This window comes from Manis pentadactyla, chromosome 14 (assembly GCF_030020395.1).
Source record: "Manis pentadactyla isolate mManPen7 chromosome 14, mManPen7.hap1, whole genome shotgun sequence".
In the NCBI taxonomy this organism is placed as follows: Eukaryota; Metazoa; Chordata; class Mammalia; order Pholidota; family Manidae; genus Manis; species Manis pentadactyla.
In genome coordinates this window covers 91264927-91276905 of record NC_080032.1, presented here as the reverse complement: position 1 = coordinate 91276905, position 11979 = coordinate 91264927, and the positions used below count along the sequence as shown (strand labels likewise).

The following is an 11979-nucleotide window of genomic DNA, read 5'->3' as shown; positions in this document are numbered from 1 at the left end:
TATATGGGTCTGTTTCTGAGTTTTTTTGTTTCATTGATCTACCTTTTCACCAATACCACACTGTCTTGATCACTGTAGCTTCATATTAAGTCTTGAAATTAAGGAGTATAACCTGTCCACCTTTGTTCTTCTTTAAAATTGCTTTGGTCATTCTAGGTCATTTGCATTTCATACATTTTATAGCCAACTACTCAATTTCTACCAAAGTAAGCTTCTGGGATTTTGATTGGGAAGGCATTGAATCTAAAGGTCAATTTAAGGAGAATTAACTCTTAAAAATATTGAGTCTCCTGGCCGCATATTATTTACAATGTCATTGAATTTGGGGGGGAATATCAATAGTGTGGACCATCAGACTTGAAGGAAATTACTGTTGTGCAGTTACTTGCCTTTTCTGAATTTCGTTCTACAAAGTTAGGGTTTGACCTCAATTCCACAACTTGGATGTCATCAGTTTCCTAACCTATAAAGCAGAAAATAATAGTACTTAGCTTTGAAGGTTGCAGCTTGAGCGAGGTGGGGATAGAGGGGCATAGATTCAAGCAGTACAGTCCTATTTGATGCTGAGACCTTGAGGAGGGGTGATTTGAACCATTCTGATTGTGGTGTTAAAGAGGGAATGACGTCCAGGCCGCTGCAGCCTCACGCACTGCCACGTTCCCTGAGACCTGGGAACAGTGGGCAACAGGATCGGTGCGGGAATGTGATCTGTCTGATTCGGGTTGAATTTAAGATGTTTTTGAGACCACCAAGGACACACCAGCTCTGGTATTCAAGGGAGAAATGTGGGCTGGAGATTCAAAATTTCAGCCTAAAAGGGGATTAAGAGAGAACAGAGGGAAGGTTAGTCAGAAAACCAGTGGGGTGGATGCCAGAAGGAGGCGTTTCAAGAAGGCAGGGGTGGTGACGGCGTCACGGTGCTAAATGCTACTGAAAAGTCAAGTAAAATGAGCCCTGGGTTGGCAAACTATTTTATAACAGGATATAGTCTCTAGCTAAGGAAAATTTTACTAGTGAAAGAGAGAAAGAGGAGGAGGGTGGGGAGGAGGGAGGAAGAAACAGATAGTTTCTTAAGACAAAAAACAACTAGGAGCTTCTGGGGGCTCTTTACTTATGGACCAGGGGTCCCAAGTTCCAGGATCCTCTTCTCATTACCTTCTTTGGCTAGCAAGCAGAAAATAACTTTCTTGACCTTTCGACAGATTAGAGCTCGGTCAATGCTCTCTCCTGATAATTCTAGATTGTCTAGCTTAAAAAATAATAATAAAAAACTTTGACCACTTACGTCCACATAGTCCAGGAGCTGTCGGGCTCGGTGAGCATAATGATGTCCCGTAAGATCCAGTTCCTGATGTCCCCACGGGCTGGAGCTCGTGCCCTGGCGGATCCCTTGCGGAGCATCACCTAGAGAACTGGAACTGGTCGTGGTGTAGAAACTCCTTTGTGCTCAGGGGTAAATCAGCCTTGAGACAGGGAGAGAAGCAGATCCAGTGTGAAAACAGACACCACACCACAAGACATAATTTTCCAAAGGTACTTTTCAACACATGGATTTTTTGAAGATTCTAGCCTTTTAGACTAGAAGTCAAGACAACTGAGCTTAGCAGCCATTTAACTGTGCTGACCTTCATTTTCCTCATCTTCACATGTAAAAGATGTCCACCCTACCTATGTCTCATTACTGATATAGTGATCAGAGGTTATGGACATATTCTTTACAAACCACCAAATGACATAAAACACCATAAAGATATTTTTGTTAACATTTCCAGCTTATGAATGTGACTTAAATTGCCAAAGATGGTTGAGACAATCAATAGAACATCCTTCTGAGAGCTTATAGCAGAGATTTTAAACTTTGTTCTATTTAGACATTATAATTCCTACCCTGTAATTTCCATGGTATTTTTAAGAGTTCTACCCTGATGCTTTCTCAAAAACAAACAAATAAACCCATAAGAAAACGTCTTGCTTTGGTTATTTTTAAAAACGACCTGGGCCTTATCCAGAAGACAGAGGTCACCCACACCCACCCTTCAGGTCTCACCCTGTCCGGGAGCTCCCGCCTGCCCTTGGCCCGTGGTGGCCACCTGTCCTGCGGCTCCACAGCCTCGGGGACCGGCTTGTGTCGAGCCCTCTTGCTCTGGTCTCTATTTGTTCTGCTTACATGTATATTCTGCCTCGCCAGGTGCAGCATGATGATGAGAAGCAGCTGAAAAACCCAGCCACCACCCATGCTCCTTCCACAGGCCCTCACAGAACCCGGCCCACACCAGACCGTCCGTCTGTTAAATGCTTAAACTGAAATAGCACGAGCGGCGTGTGGGGTGAACATCAAAGGCTCAGGGCTTAGAAAGCCCGGCGGCCGCTCAGCCCTGCCCCTCGCTGAGGGATTCACTTGCTGCTGCCGAGTCTCCCTTGCCTGGAAAGAGAAGGCTGGGCTAAGGTTACTTCTATGAAAATCGAGCTTGGATTTGTAGAGCCCTACCAATGACCACCTTCAAAATCGCCCCTGCACAGTTGCCCACCCCGGAGGTCTGCCCTCAGATCTAGGCTCCGGTCCCCCTCCAGCCTCTGCTCCTCCCGCCATTGACACGGTAGTCACGGGACGCCCGCCGTGAATTCACTGAGTGCCTACTATGGGTCACGCCTTGTGCCAAGGGCTTTCCTTGTCTCATGCCATTTAATATTCACCTTCCCCACGTGTTATGTCAATGGGGACTGATAATGCAAGCTATAAAAACCGATTTGGGCTAATCCGAGGATACCAAGCCCCTGACAGGCTTTCCAGAAAGGCCAAGGGGCCGCGCCTGAGGCCCTACAGGCAGGAGCAGCGCCTGAAGCCCCCCCGCAGAGGCCGTCTGCTCTGGAAGCGGAGAGCGCCGCCTGTACCTGGCCTGGAGCTGACACTCCTAGCCCCGGACGTCACATGCCACCACTCGCATTGCCATCCTCGCCACCACCAGTGTCCCAGAACTCGGTCCTTTGCCACTGTCCCCCCTTTGTGACAGGACTTTTGATATCTGGAGAAGTCCCCTTTGACGTGCGGCTCTGAGGCAGGCGCCTGCACCGCAGCTGCAGGGCAGAGCGAGAGTAGCCAGCCTTCTACAGTGAAAGCATCCCTTGAACATGGGAAGCAGAGTCCACATGCTGGACACCCAGAAAGAGTGACAGGCGTCCACGCTAAGGCTCTCCACTACAGCGTCCCTGCTTTCAGGTCAGGAACCCAGGGCTTGGCAAGGTTAAAGGACATGCCCAAGGCGATGGGGATGGAAGTGGCCAGCGAACCTGCATCTTATACTGGGAACCTTTATCTGTTTCCATTACCCAGACCTTCCGGGGTGAGGGGAGAAATAACCCTGGGCTATACAAACAATGAATTCTGTTGATACAAACCAATCCACCTAAAACCTACTTATTTGTAGTTTGTACTTGCCAAAAGGCCATCAAGTCCTTATGTAACTCCCACATGGCTTATCAACATGTTAAGAGAGAAACTATATTTTGTCAACCCTGAACTATCCAGAATAATGTTACAAACTTTGACAATATTGCCAGAGGTTAAGATAAAAATGAGGCAGTTTAGATGCCTGATAACCAGGAATCCGAAAGTCCCCAGATCCTGTTCTCCCAAGCATTGCTCCCAGCACACTCCTGAGGAAGCCACACTCCTCGAAGCCCATGCAACTAAAAGTTGATCAAGGGCCTTAAATGCCAAGAAACAGCTTTCAGTCTCAGATTTGGGGGATGCACCTGGCACGTGTAAAGAGTGTGCCCTTTGTCCTGTTACAAAAGAAAATCGGAGAACCAGCTTATTCGGATATACCTTTGAGAAGGAGGCTGAATCTTCACACAAGACTGGGCTTACTTGGCTCAGCAGAGATGTAAGAGCGGAGGAAGAGCAGAAGGGTGGGGGCGCAGACACCCCCTGCCTCTCAGGCCTCGGCCCCACAGTGAGCTCCAGCCCTCCAGCCCTCCAGCAGCCACTCTTCCTGCCGCGTTTGCCCTTTCCCAGCTTCCCGCCTGGGGCAGTGCTCACGGTGGGACAAGTCCGTGTTCTTTCCCCTCCTGCAATGCTCTCTGGAGTGAGGCTTCTGAGGTTGTGTCCAGACTAACAGAAAAACAAACATGGAATCTCTCGAGCAATTTGCATAAAGTTGATCTAAAAAGCCCATTAAATCTGTGTGTCAAAAAAAGGAGAATAGTGCTCTCGACGCTAGAAATGCCTGTCAGGAGTGCAGAATGAACTAACTATTCTCTGCACGTTTTAAGAAAGGCTTCACTAGAACAAATTACCACTCCGGGTTCATTCATTCATTCATTAAAAAAAAATCGCTCAGCACTCACGACAATCCAGAGACTATCATAAGCATCAAAGACATAACAGGGAATGAAGCCAATGAAAACCCCTTTGTTTTTGAAATCAGTAGTGGCGATTCAGTCCCATTTGGTCTGTTATGCGCTTAGGATGATCTTTTCAGTGCCATAGGGAATACAGACTATAGAAAAGCTACTGGGCGTTGGTCTTCTAGTGCTTCAGATTGGCCAGCCATGGGGTGGCTCATTATAATATGACACAAAGCAGTAGAGTTTAAGGCAAAACAAATCATTCAGGCTATCAGAGCTCAAAACCCTGAATGTACTAGGAATTCAGTAGGCACATTTGATAAATAAATCTTTTCTTTGAGCAAGACAGTTTTTGATAAACAATCTTGTGGAATTTGAAAACTGAGAAAAAATGGTAGAAACAAAATACGATGGTCAAAATAGGGAGGTTACTTCTCTTATTGCTTATCTTATGTGCTTGTTCAAAAAAATGATACTCTATAATTTACTGAAATTTAGAGGAAAGTATTTTGTGGCCCATGAAACTTTGATGTAACCCTATTATTTAAGCTCATATTGGCAGTTACAGATTAATATTTGCCAAAACATTCAAATTACACAAAATTGTATTTTATGTAGCCAAGTGTGACTTCCAAATATGTTGAACTTGAGTCCAAGTTTAGACCAAAGCCCATTTGCAGAATGCCTGACACTATACCTACTTGATTAAATTTCCCAGTCTCTCTGTTTTCCACTGATGGTTTCTAAACTGTTTATTCCTCTAGCTCCAAAAGCAAATGATGACTGTTTTAGAGGAGAGGACAAGGTATGAATGGGTTGTTGTTTTTGGGGAGAGAGTTGTTGGCTAAAGTCAGAACATCATTTCCAAGATTTTATTTTTAAAGACCTACAAAGTTAGGAGGTAAATTCAAGTACCCTAATTAGATGACCTCGAAGGAGGCAAGAGGACAGGGCTTGCTATTTTGTTTTCTGCATTTGTTAAAAACCAGATCTGAGTGATGGCAATACGGTTTATTATCAATAAGTGGAAGTGAAAGATTTTGAATCTATAACGTATCTGGTTTCCCTACTTTTCCAATCACTCAGAACCCAAAACCCTGAATGTACTAGGAATTTAGTAGGCACATTAGATAAATGTATTGCCTTCTGATACCTCAAAGGGTTTATTTTAAACACTGTTGAGCATGCTATATTCTTTGAGGAAGTACAGGCTCCTTCACTTAACTGTGCTCACAGTCTGCTGGCAGAAACAGCTACACGAATATAAGACCATAATCCAAAGAGCAGCTGTGAGGTGTGACCTCATTTAAGACTCTTCAACCTCTAAGCTCTAAGTCAGAAAGATTGTGTCCTGGGTAGAGTTTCTCCTAAACAGTTTGTCCACACAGTAACAAAGTGTACATGAGAGTCAGTAGTGAAATAGCCATATGTACAGCCCTGGTAATGAATAGTGCCCTATGAAATCTGAATTAACAAAAAGGAAACTAGCATATATCTTAGAAGAAAGGTCTAGTGAACCAAAAAATCTAGCCTTTCAGGGAGTAGAAAATTGTTCTTTATTAAACTATAGGCTAAATTTAACTGAGCTCCACCAGAGCTACCCAGACTTGATGGCAATGATCAACAATAAGTGATGACCGCTGCTCCATTCAGGTGGCCTCTGAGCACACCTGGAGGTGAGCCAGAAGGGGGATTGGGCACTGAAACCCCCTCCCTCCTGACATGGAACTGCCAGGGCCCCAAAAAGTCATGTGAGGTCCACGAAGTTCATAGCAGAGGATGGAGGTGCTTTTTTAAATTATGATTATATCATTAAAAAAAAAAAAAAACAGATCCTACCATTTGCAACAACATGGATGGAGCTAGAAGGTATTATGCTCAGTGAAATAAGCCAGGTGGAGAAAGACAAGTACCAAATGATTTCACTCATCTATGGAGTATAAGAACAAAGGAAAACTGAAGGAACAAAACAGCAGCAGAATCACAGAACCCAAGAATGGACTAATAGTTACCAAAGGGAGAAGGACTGGGGAGGATGGGTGGGAAGGGAGGGACAAGGGTGGGAAAAAAGAAAGGGGGCATTACAATTAGCACGTATAATGTGGGGAGGCACGGGGAGGGCTGTGCAACACAGAGAAGACAAGTAGTGATTTTACAGCATCTTACTACGCTGATGAACAGTGACTGTGAAGGGGTATGTGGGGGGGACTTGGTGAAGGGGGGAGCCTAGTAAACATAATGTTCTTCATGTAATTGTAGATTAATGATACCAAAATTTAAAAAAATTACGATTATGTCCCAACAATAGTACTCAAAAGAAGGCGCCACCACCATCACTATACACATTGTTAGCAAGTTACTCAAATGCTTGAAGTTTGAGAAAAGGAGGGGTCAGAAACATGGCTATGGGGCCAGCAAATTTTACTGTGGCCCTCAGCAGATTTGTATATGTGCCTGGCCAGTGATATTTTCCAGCAAAACTATCTCCTCACTTCAATTTAGGAAAATGTTCTCATAAATGAGGCATTTTTCTCTAAGAACCAAGCCCCAGTGAGCTTATGGAACCCCATCCGTACCCTTAAAACCCAGCTTTAAATACTCATTATACACCAAACACATTCACTGACAGCCTAGTAATCCTGCATGATGTCACCTTCCTCAGACAGAACCAAGCCTCTCATTTCAGCGGACGAGGGACAGTCCCATGGAACGCTCGCAGCTGTGGGCAAAATGCAAATCATTTCCTCTAAAATTAGTGAGCTTCCATCAGAGTTCTTTGGGCTGGTGTGGGGGCCCCGGCTGTTCTCAAACAGCTCCCCAGACAGTCCCGGTGTGGACCGCCTAGAAAAGCTGGGGGTGGTGGAAATCAGGACTGAAAAAGCTGGAAAGGGGCGATCGTGGGCCTCCCGCTGTGCACAGGACACTATATCATGCACCAAAGCGAGGTTAAAAATAGGCCCCATAAATCGTGTGTGATCATCGGGTAAAACAATCTTTGAACCTATGAAGGAGACCTCGGAACAGGTACAAAGCAGCCCCGAGCGATGCCCGTACAACCACTGCATCACTCTCCCGGGGACGGTTCTCAGCCACGGTTGGTCTGTCCCCCAAAGGGTATTTGGCGATGTCTGGAAGCACTGCCAGTTGTCACAGCTGAGGAGAGGGAACTTACTGGCACCTAGTGTTTAGAGGCCAGAGACACTGCTATTCATCCCGGGATGCCCAGGTCAGCTCTTTCCCACAAAACCATCTGACCCCCTGTCAAAGCTGCTGGAGCTCAGAAACCCTGCCTGGAGCCGGACTGCCCAACAGAAACTTTATGTCAGCCACACATGTAATTCTTAAGTTTCCAACAGCCACATTAAATCAAAAGGACAAGAAATGGGGAATTAATTTAGTAATATATTTTATTTAGCCCAATATCCAAAATAATATATTTTCAACCTGGAATCAATATTTTTGAAAACTAAGACTGTTTCTTTTTCTACTTATACTATGTCTTCAAAATCCACTGTGTATTTTCTACTTAGAGCACATCTCAGTTCTGACCAGTCACAGTCCAAGTACTAAGTAACCACATGTGGCTGGCGGCTGCTATATGGAAAGTGTAGTTTCTAGACTGTAAGTACACAGTTCACCATGTTGGTACAGAAAGAGCTGGTTCTCTCCACTAGACAAGAGACAAGTGATCCCCCAACCTTACATGAAAGATTTCCAGAGCTCTAAACAAGTGCCATGGAGGGACAAAACTGAGGCTGCCCCTGGGAAAAAGTCAAGTTACAGCATGTGGGGAGCAAATGAATTTGAAGACAGAGTTGTCTGCCACAGGCTGATGAATGTTGATTTCATTAACGTTATGGTCAATGAAACTAGTAGGACACAGCCAAAGAGCAGCTCTGAGTGCTTAAAACACAGAAAACACATGGGTCTAGTTGCCCGTTATGTTTGAAATCCTCAGAATATATAGTAGTTATCCAACAGAAATACTATAAACTTTAAAGTCTCTCTTCCTTCCACCCAAAATTTAAAACAACTTTCAAATAACCAATAAAATGTTCCATTGAGTGCCAGATCAGTCAGCAACATTTATTTAGCTAGCTCTGTATAATGACCATTATATTATGCAATAAAAGGTGATTAAAAACAGCTCATTTGAGTTGCTTACAATCTGCTTGGGAATAAATAAATGATAACATATGAAAACGATTTTAGGACTTTTACAAAGCAACATTTTACTGAGGGACTCTATAAACACTGCTTTCTTTATACTCTAGGGCATTTAAAAATAATATAGTTCCTTTTATTGATGTAGAAATAGCTGAATATCATAGACATCTATAAAAATTTATTGCCCCCAAATCTGCCAGCTAAGCCAACTACAAACAACTGAGTCCAGGTTTATTTGGAGCACATGACAGTAGTTAGTTTACTTTCTTAAAATAATTCCTTATGTGTTATCTTTTCAGAACAGGGAAATTTCACAGCTGAATTTCATAAAAATATCTATGCCACCACAAAAATGTCACAAAATAGAAATCAACATTCTTTCTCACCTCTATTCTCAAATTATAAACAGATTCAGACATGCACAGAGCAATGGTGCCTTTGTGAAGAGTGGGTAGAGACTGACGCCTTCAAGAGGGTTGGGGACCCAAACCACAGCCTAAATTTTGTGCCTTCTTTTGTCCTGAGTTTAATGCCAGATATATCCGAAAATGGAAAAACACCATCATTTGTATATATTTATCTGCTATTTTTGTAGGCAAGACATGAGTCTGAGAGTAGTTCTTAGAATGTTTGACTAAGTTCTGAAATAGTTGTAAATGTGGACAAAACAGACAGAAACACGTGCTGATGCATTTTTTTTTAATTGTCTCGAGCGTCTGGCTAGGCAAAGATAGCCAGAAATATTAGATCTGTGCCAAATGTACCTGAAATGAGTTCTACTTAATCATATTTTAATTCAATGTTCCTAGGTTGTTTTTTAAAGGATTAAAGTTGTTAGTTACAAACAATGGAAATCAGAATTCTGTAAATGGTCAGAATTTGACCTCTATCTTTAGGGTTTGAAAATCATCTTTACAACCCAACAATAACAAAACAAAACAACCCAATTAAAAATGGGAAAAGGACTTGAAAATATTTCTCCAAAGAGGATATGCAAATTGCCAATAAGCACTTGAAAAGATGCTCAACATCACTGATCATTAGGGAAGTTCAAACCAAAATCACAATGAGATACCACTTCATACCCCTTAGGATGGCTATTATAAAATTTTTAAAAATTAAAAGACAAAATAGCAAGTGGTGAGAATGTGGAGAAATAGGAACTCATGCATTTGTGGAAGGAATGTAAATGGTGCAGTTGCTATAGAAAACAGTATAATAGTTCCTCAAGAGATTAAAGAATTGCTATATGGTCCAGCAATTCTACTTCTGGGCATATATCCAAAAGAACTGGAAGTGGGGACTCCAGCAGATCCTTGCACACCCATGCTCACAGCAGCACTGTGCACAAGAGCTGACAGGCAGCAAGGACCCAAATGTCCGCCAATGGGTGAAGGGCTGAACACAGTGTGGCCCATCCTCACAGCGGAATGTTATTCAGCCATGAAAAGGACCTTCAATTATCATTATCCACACTTAATGACCTCTGATTTAGAAAATTCAATCAAGTGAACTGAAAAAGAATTAGAAGCTATGAGTCAAGACCCAAAGCTCTCTAGGAAACCCAAAAAACTGCATAAAGGTGTGAAAACCCCCTATTCTAGTATGCAGCAAAAAACAAAATATCTAAAATCTTTCCTCTAAAATACATAGGAATGAAATAAGAGATATATCATAGTTCTACATAAGAATACAGAATTCATAAAGTTAAAGGTTTAAGATGGTTATAATCACTAATGAGCATAAAACCCTAATGATAGGATTGTCTTGGTAATTTGATGAAATGTTTCTAAAATTTATGGAATAAATTGAATACATTTTGAACAAACTTAAAATATTTCTTACTCTCCTGAGTTTATTCTTTAAAGAAAACTCCAGGCAGGATTTCAAGTCCCTTACCTAATGCACACTCCTGGCCTCACCACTCCCCTGAACAGATCTTCCTGCCTACTCTGCCTCAAGGACGGACAGGCAGTGCTCATCGCATCTGCTGCCCTGCGTGAAGCTCAGAGGAAGCACTCGATAGTGTTTGTGGAATAAATGATCTTTAAACTGGCTAAACAACCACACCCGTGGAGGGTAAGTGCCAGGCCGCAAGATCCACTTCGCCTGCCCTCATCACCATCTCCGTCAGCGAGCAAATGAATGTGTACATAGTACACTTGCTGTTTTGTGAAAGGCAAGTATCTGGGAGGAATAGATAACAAGCTAGCAGAAATGAGATTGTTCCCAAGTCCTGGTAGGCTGGAAAAATGAGCCAAATTTAGGACAATAAAGTCAGTAAGAGCTGTAAAAGAAACACACACACAGCCCTCAGTGAATAAAGGCTGGAGAACATGAGATGGGACAGTATTTTCAGAACACACTTAGGGTCCTGGAAGCCACAATGAGGTGGTCTCCAGCCTGGAACTTGGTGACTTCATGTGGCCTAAACAGCCCGAGACTCACCTTGAAAAGTAACAGAAGATATTTCCGAATTTAATAACAACTTCAGGTTTTTATAGGTTATATTTTGTTTGGATTAAAATCATCTACCATTTGGCTTCTGTTTTAGATTTCCATTAAATCATTTTGACTGTGTCATCTTTTTTTAAGCAGAAATATAATTTTGTATCACTAAACAGTAGGTTCTATGAGTCCTGGGAAAATTAAACTTTGGCCCAAAGCTTCATAGCATGTAAGGACTCGACTAGATGCAAAGCCAGACAAGAACTTGGCCCTCAGACTTGCCCATAACTATGAGAATAGCATAGTTATAGGTAAATGTAGATAGTCAGGGCACTCATCATGTTCGCACACTTCCGTGTTTTCTGGAAGGTTCTCAAACATCAAGATGTGTCAGTGAAGGCGTGGCTGTTAAAAGCAGAAAGAGAGACTCCCCAGTAAAGGAGTGAGGTGAGGGGCCTGTGCTGGATCTTTAAACATTTCTGTGTTTCTGTTTTTCCAACCCTCTTTTCTTCTCTCTTCCTTTTACATGCATATCTCACCTCAATAATGCAGCAGAGTACTACAGAGATGTGTAAGCAAAAATTCTAACTTCACATAAACAAACTGAAACTTATATTCACCTTTGGTCTAGACACATGAAATTTGCCCTTTTAAAAGATAAGTTCAAGCAATGGGTTATTGGTACTTTTTCCCTATAGCTCACGGCCACTGTTCATGAGTGATGATAAGCCAAAATATGTGGGCATCTGCAAACATGTAGGTACCAGTCTGCAAGCCTCAGACAACAATAGGACTTCCTGTGAAGATTTCCACATATAACAAGCTCCCCTGAGGCCGTGGAGAACGCTGCAGGGAGAGGCCACCTATAATTACACTTCCCATAAGCGCAAACCCACAAAGCAGCTTGAGAACAGTTGCCACAGATTTCAGAAACATCTTCTGGTTTACCGGACACATAACCGACTAGCTCAGACTTGACTTTAAAAATCAAAATAAATGCTAAATACCTGTATGTTT

The 11979-nt window shown here is 42.7% G+C and overlaps 1 long non-coding RNA gene across 4 annotated transcripts in view; it reads right to left on the bottom strand.

Annotated features, from left to right (window-relative positions):
* Positions 1–388: 388 nt before the first annotated feature.
* Positions 389–11979, bottom strand: part of LOC118914542 (uncharacterized) — a 79948-nt gene continuing 68357 nt past the window's right edge. For all 4 annotated transcript variants that reach the window (XR_008993728.1, XR_008993725.1, XR_008993726.1 and 1 more), the window contains 2 exons: positions 1286–1463; positions 389–463 (listed from right to left, as the gene is read on the bottom strand). This is a non-coding gene — a long non-coding RNA (uncharacterized LOC118914542). The remainder of the gene's footprint in view (positions 464–1285; positions 1464–11979) is intronic.